We start from the raw sequence: 7,819 nt of genomic DNA, 5'->3' as shown, positions 1-7,819 counted from the left end.
CTGTTATGACTGAAGGAAAGCAAGCTTTAAAAAAAAAAAAAGAAGCTTTATTTAAAAAAGCATATACAATGGCAGGCTTTTCCTCAATCTTAATTCAACCTAACAACAATACTCTCCCGAGAGGAACATAATTGTAATCACAGATTGGTTTGCATGGTCTTGCCATAAGCTTCACTTAATTGAAAGGCACAGTGTGCAGTAGAACAAAGGTTATATTGTAGATTTACAAGCCAGAAGAGTTCATCAGAGATCAGGTGGTCTTTCAGATACTTAGCTTATTATAAAAGTTAGACTAAATACAGAGCACAATTATTTTTTTCCAGTCACTCAGTTAGATACCACACAACTTAAACTGCTGCACTTTGATAGTGTTAAAGCAAGTAGCATTACATAGAATTAATGCTCTTTATTTGCTTCTTAAATTGAATATACTATTGATTGAGGTAAGTCATCAGCGTTGTTCTTTTTCTTTAGGCACAAGCTAATCTGTTTCTATTCAAATACACATCCCTCAGTCCAAACGTTAGGAGCCGCATGAGATTCTGACACTAATTGTTTTGTTTGCTGACGATTTTTTATCATCAGTCACTTCAGGTTTTTGGTCTGCCATTTCAAGACATGAATTTGTAATGCCAATGCAGCGTGACCGGGAGTCTTCAACAAGGCTAGGCAGACAAAATTGCCTAATGCTGTGAGTACTAACAAATATGATAGGATAATGTTTTATTACATGTGAATCCGACATGAGTAGTTGTATACGGTTAGCGATGACAACACAAACGCTCTCTCGTGGATTTATCCTCCAGCAGAATTCAGTTCATGTGTTGTGGGGGAGTGGCTTTGGAGGGAGGCCTAAAAGAGGGGATGCTTTAAAAATCTAGCTTACTCTTGCTGGTTTCTCTAAAGTTGTTAATAACATGTTTGCGGTTTGAGTATAACCTCTACAGTATGCTGACTTTAAAATTAATTAAATTGTCCTGCACCACAATAGTAGAGAGTGCCTCTTCTAGATACAAGTATCCTCCTGCTTACACATATTTACATGAAATGTAATGTTTACTACCAGGCTTCAAAATCTGGTAAACGTGGAGAGGCCCTGGACTCCGGCTGAAATGTGACTTTCTAAGTTACATTTTACCACAGGGTAATAAAAGAGGCCTGTACTGGGAAAACACATTTGCAGCTTTGTGTTGTTATGCGTGTTTCAGGATCCACTGTGGCTCTTCAGTGCACAATGCAACACTATAAGGAGTTAGGAGCTCCAGGAGTGTTATGGTTGAGGTAATGCTCAGGCATGGCTTCTCCACATGCTCTGTCCATAGATATGATTTAAATCAAAAATATATTACTGCATGTAAATGTTGGTGATGTCATAAAAGAACAAAACAGTCTAAAGAGTGCACATGTTTTTTGAGTGTTATTTGCAAACTAATTCTCATGAAGAGTTCATCTCATCAACTAGTTTACCACGATTAGGCGTCCTCTCCCTTCTTAAGTAACTTTTTGCAAGATAAACTCAATTGATTATTTCTATTTCTATTATCATTAATATTGTAATCAAAATGGGCCTTGACTTTGACTTAGATGTGATTTTTGAGTGAGGTTTGGATTGTGTGTCAGCACTTGTGATACTACATAAAAGCCTTGGTATTCCCACTCATCGACATGAAAGCAAATGTTTGCCTCTGTGGAAGAAAATCCTGAGTGAACCAGATTTAGAAAACACATTTCTAATGCAGGATTGCTACTCCTCTATGTCCCTGTCATTGTGTTTATTCTGCTGCCAGCAAAGGGGCATTCAGGCAAAGACAAGGCAGCTGCCTTACTGAGATTGGTAAGTGAATGGCTCACCCAGCAGTGGACTGGCTTCTGGTCTGAGGAAATCAACATCCATTTCATGGCTGTTTTTGTGGTATTGCCGGCTTTCTGAATATGAGCCGAACATTTGTTTGGTTTTTAATTTTTGATATAATGCGAAGATTGCATGGCCAGCTGGGGTCAGTGGAAGTGTGTTGAACAAGGCTGAATTGTACACTCCATACTGACAGGAAATCTCTGTATTACAACTATTTTTACATGGTCTCAGTACTAATTTATCCAGTGGTACATACGTTGTTTTTCCCTATTCATCTAAAACCCTCAAGCTGAATATTGACCCACCTTTCTACTGAGCTGAAGACCGAGTGAGGAAGCCATCAAGACATTGGCAGTGTTAAGGAAGATAGATTATATAGAGATAGAAAGAAATATTATTATCACTCTCAGTTGTTTCCACCAATATCTGATTTCAGCTTGCAGCTGTTTTTCATATACATCATGGTGTGCCAGTGCTCAGTAGATAATCTTCCCTGGTGCATGCACCAAATTACCATTGCAACAGAACCCCCGTGTTTTGGTAACCAGTGTGTCCCACGATTGATACCGTTGATGACATATCTATAAACATAAAACTGTCAAGCACATTTTTTTCCTTGTGTGAGGGGGGAATTGTTGGGTGTGTTTGGAGTCAGACTGTGTAAAAGTCTGGAATGTGAAGCATGTAAAGGCAGACTGGTGTTGATGCTCAATGTAGCCAGGGGAGACCTTTTCACTTACAGTGACAAGCGACGAGAAGGTCAACAACTGAAAGTCTCCAGTGATTGTGGTTGTGATGTTTTGTCCCAGCGGCTGCGGCCATTTTCATTACATGAGGCATTTTTATGCACTTCCCAGATGAATACGCCCAATGCAAACTGTTGACTGTTGATTTTGAATTCTTGTGCGATCCTTCTGTCACTATCTCGCAGTGAAGATTTCTTCAGCATCTGATGTAAGTTTCACATCATTGGGAGATAAGTTTGAATGACTTCCAAAAGATTTACTTTGGCACTTTTGCTTGCATCCAAATTTAAAAGCCCCGCTACCAGAATTAAAGAAAAAAGGTTAAACGGAATATTGATGCTGTGACTCTGAATATTGATGTCTTACTTAATGAAAACGGGAGCTAGATCAAATTTAAGGAAGATGAAAGACATTTTTGTTCTGGTTAATCCAAATAATCAAAGGCAATAAGTGGGCCTTACATGTATCCATCTGACACTAATAGAGACAAATGTGTGGCTAAACCTTCAAGTTTTAAACAGTGTTGTCAGTTGTCCTTCAATCTGAACAAGTAATACATTCTACTCAGATGGAGTTGTCTGTTTGGTAAAACCAGAAACATGTGCAAGCGCATCTTAGATGCTGTAATCATTTTAAGTGGCATATATTAAATCATAGTTTTAAAAGAAATCGCCCCCACTCCCTAAAGCAGATTAAAAACCCAAAACCCCTTCCCTTGCAGAAGTGCAGAGGAATCACAACCACAAACTGTATTCATCCCCCTTCGTCGTAACAGTGGTCTGTGTCGCACGTATTCCTCCAATTAATAGCTGTTTAAGGACTTCAAAGGTGGTCATTGAGGAGCTAAAGAGCCGTAAGCAGGATGTGGTTGATGGCACCTCAGTTGTTACCCTCTGAACAAGCAAATTGCTGGCATTGGTCATAGAGATGAAAGTACTTAATGACATCACAAAATCTTGTCTCTTTGGCCATGTTGGAAAAGAAAGAAAAAGACAAGCATGTCCTTAGCATGGCAAAAGTGAGATAATATACCTTTGGGTTCTCTTTTAAATATATATATTATCTTAGATGTAATTTCACACACCTCCTAGAACAGCCAATGTGTAAAAAAACAGGATCTACAGTTAAACGGATCAGATTTTGCTAAGAAATGTGCAAAAATGTGAGAAAATCTCTATATACTTTTAAAAATACACCTTGGTTAATTGAATTTTTACCAGTGGCCATATGAGTTTGTAAAGCATTCTTAAACCTATAGAGTGGACAAAAGACTTGATGACCCAACAAAACCTGCAGCATCTGCTGTACACGAACCCCATACAGCTTAAACACCAGCTGAAGCAGTGACCTCTGCACACAGTGGTGCCCTAGAGAAAACACTGGCAGGGACAAAGGTGCCACCAGGCTAAACAACACCAGCTGCTGCTCAACAACAGGCCCCAAAATCAGTGCCTGCAGATTTATTGCCAAGAATGTAACGCACAGTTAGGGGTTATCTTTTGCAACCCTGAAGATAGACAAACACTGCGGCACCACCGTACATGGACCCATGGTAAACTTGGACGAAGATGCAAAAACGTTTTTGTGACAAATATAATTGTAGCAGCAAGTGCCATTATGAAAAATATATTAAAGGAAATATATTAGGTCACTGTGTTTAAGCTTGTATGTTATGCTGCAAAGAGAAAACGGTTTGATTAGAGCTAAAAGGGCAAATGTCTCTTTACATTTAACTCCTGACTGCTTGTCACATTGGGACACTAAAATCTGCTTGGCTGCTCAGAGTAGCTCAAATCATACGCTAGTCAGTTTTGAATAATGTAAATGAGGGTTCTAACTCACTCAACCCTTACACCATATTATCTGTCACAAAAATAGCTGTCCTGCTTAGCTTAGTAGGCAATATTCACAGAGAAAAAGCATCAGTTTGCATAACAATATACCTCTGTACTCAGAATTCAAAGGCAAATTGCCAATCTTCCTACAGCATCCACCTTTACCAATCAATGGTTGCTGCCACTTTACGGTCAGCCATTATTCTGCCTGATGTGTTCTGGCATCCTGCTAAAGGCTGCTCTTCATACAATAACAAAGTCCCATAACACACAACCACCTGAGCTTCTCTTGACAGGGTCACACAGGTCACACACAGCACCACCATTTGCCACCGTCCTCTGAACATGAAATCATTTCTGCAGCAAATTAAAATGACTGGGTGGTTTGGGCTATGGTTGTCTGTGTTTGTTGCTGCTGAAATATGTTGTTGGACAATGTTTTTATTGTGCAATGTCCCTTCACCTGCTACTATGTCAATTGTTATAGCCAGAGTAGCTAGACAGCAAATAATAGTAATACCAATATTACTTTATCCGTTCAGTTTTTCCAGCTGTTGTAATTTAATAAGGCTGTATGAATCTTGGCTGGTTGAGCCAAATGCTGGCTAGCGCGTTGCTTTGTGATACACTCATTGGCATAATCCAATCCTATTCCAAGACAAGTCAAACTGCATTCATTATCACTGAAAGCCTCCTTTTCCAACTGTTTGCTATTCATGGTTTCTCGGGCTACAAATTCAAGTAACAAAAATACTCTTCGGACACATGACAGTGGTATATCGTTTTCAGTCGAGCTATTAAATGAACACTGGAGGAAGTATATATTTTGTTCATCAAAATCCCAAATAAATGGTACACCGGTACATATGTTTGTCATTTATAACATTTAAAAGAGGATGCAAACCATGTTGATGCTAAATTTCCCTGTGGCCTAACAGAATCTTCAGGTGAACACACTCAGGAGCAGAAAATGAGTTATGATAAGAAGAGATTGCTGTTTGGTACTCCCGTTTTCTCAGGTGCATACGACTATATCAGCAGGGAACAGTGAGCTGTCTTGAGAGCAGTCTTTCAGTGGTAACCCCCTCCTCCTCTACAACTACCTGTGTCATTATCTTTAGAGACAGGAGTGTTCAGATTACAGGGTTTTGTGTTGGAGCTTGTAACTAGTCGGCCTGGTGCATTCTTGCCTTTCACCAGTGTGGTTAGGTTAAATGACAGAAATGTGTTAGCAGGAGTCACAGCAACATAAAGAGTCAAAATCAGACCGTGTCCGGATTTAGATTTATTTGTGTTTGTATATTCTGTCACATTATGTGTCTGATTCCGATGTGTTATGTAGCTAAGTAACTCCGGTGTATTATAGTATTATTTTTTTTACATGGAGCTCATGTGTATAGGAATGTGTGACCAGGTGTTTCACACTGTCAGTATATTCTACCTTCTTTTGAAAGTCAATAGGTTGGGTATTTAGCCATAGGGCATGTATTTTCATCATTTCCTCTAATAATACAAGCTACTTGACATTTCTGTCCTTGGGTATTCAAAGGGGAAGAAGAGTAGGTGTGGGTTAGGACTATTTCCCTTGTTCCTGTTGCAACAGGCCCAAGTATTTGTCAAATATGACGTGGGCTTTTAAGTGGTCTTTAATAACAAAACAACCTTAAATCTACCTGTCACATATTTCAGGGAAGACAAACTGCACATGAAATGGAAATATGAACATGACTCTCCCAAAACAGTCTCAGATATCATCCACACTGTCGGTAATTGGAGTAGTTCGGGCATAAATCAGTCTTTCGTACCATAAATCCAGCTTTTGGCCACTGGGGAGAGAACCAAACCTAAAACGTCTTCATGTTTAAATAACATTTTCCTGCTCCAATTTTAAAACATTGTAAGAATAGAAGAAATATCAGCCTTCCTCCAAAAGTAACTAATAATTTCATAAGCATTAAAGAAAAGTATCCTGCATAGAGTGAAATTATATTTTTGTATACTTAGCACTTTCAAATTGTTGTTACTATCCCAATTGTGTCGGCATGAAAAATACATTTGATGGATTTTATGAAGTGGATGTTTGTACATCAGCTGTTCTTAGAAGCAGCTTGATACTTTTCATGGATTAACTGTTTACAACCTCCAGAGGTGGTGTTAGCTGTGGTGAATCTTCGTGCCTTTCCCTGTAGCCGTTGTGTTGCTAATCTTGAGTCACAATAAAACTATTCATCTTTGTGATCTGTGGGTGGCTGGAATCTGGTGTAGTATGTATTTCAATAAGGGCCTGTAACGGATGAATCCTCTGAGACTTCTGCTGTTCTGTGCTCTTATGCAGCCTGCTGAAAATGACCCACTTACACAGGGTCCTCACTCTGTCCCAATGCCAAATTACTGGCAGCATTTTCTAATCTATTTGTTAATTTCAATTTATTTATTTAGTTGTGGGTGAAGGACAATAGTGACGAGACAAGACAGGGACACTAACAAACTACTGTTTGTTAGCAAGTATTTCTAGAAGAACCCACTGGGATTATCATTATCATGTAATAATATAGATTTGATGATGAATTCTGTGCACCAGCAGCATTGCAGCTTTAGAGAACATAGTGTTGTGGAATTGAGGCCATTTTAACCTTTTATTTAAATATTCTGGTGACTCAGTAAAATCTGTGTATGTCAAAATTTGGAAGATGCATGCATATTCATTCGAACATCTATATTCCTAAGAGCTCTCCAGGTCAAGTATCTGTGTTCTTACATCTTAAAACCGTTGGTGGAAATCACTATGCTCAGAGGGAATCTGTTATCTCCTTGAAAGAGGCCAAAGTAGCTTGCTGATCCATCATGGATCAGCAAGAATGCTCCTGTAAAGAGAGCTATCTTCTCTTTTTGTCATCTCAAACTAATCATGATGTAGTGGCTTTGAACAACGAGCTGTTTGTGCCGTTTGGTTTTAATCTGTTGTCCCTATGAAAGTGCTGATTCGATATTAGCTTAGTGGACCCATATTGCCCATATTGGACCACCAATTTGACTTTGCTTTCATGCGAGTTTGGCATTTGATTTTATACACATTTACTTCCCTCTTTTCTATTCGGTTTTGAGTTTTCTCTGACTTTACTGCAACTATTGTAAAGGACAGTACACACGTATAATCACAGAATTAAAAGGGTTTTGTTTTACACAAACAGTGTTGCAGAATTAATCAGCTATTTCCATTATCACTATTTATGGTCATTTTGGCGTATTTTATGAAGAGCTGGTTCACATATTTGAGGGCCAAGAAATGAGGTCGTGCTGTAAAATCCAAGGTCAGATCACAGTGGGTTGCCTTAACTGTACCGGCTGAGGAAACCACATCTTCCACTATTCAAGCCCCTCAT

Source organism: Pholis gunnellus (assembly GCF_910591455.1).
Source record: "Pholis gunnellus genome assembly, chromosome: 9".
NCBI classification, from domain to species: Eukaryota; Metazoa; Chordata; class Actinopteri; order Perciformes; family Pholidae; genus Pholis; species Pholis gunnellus.
Note: the sequence above shows the minus strand (reverse complement) of the source record.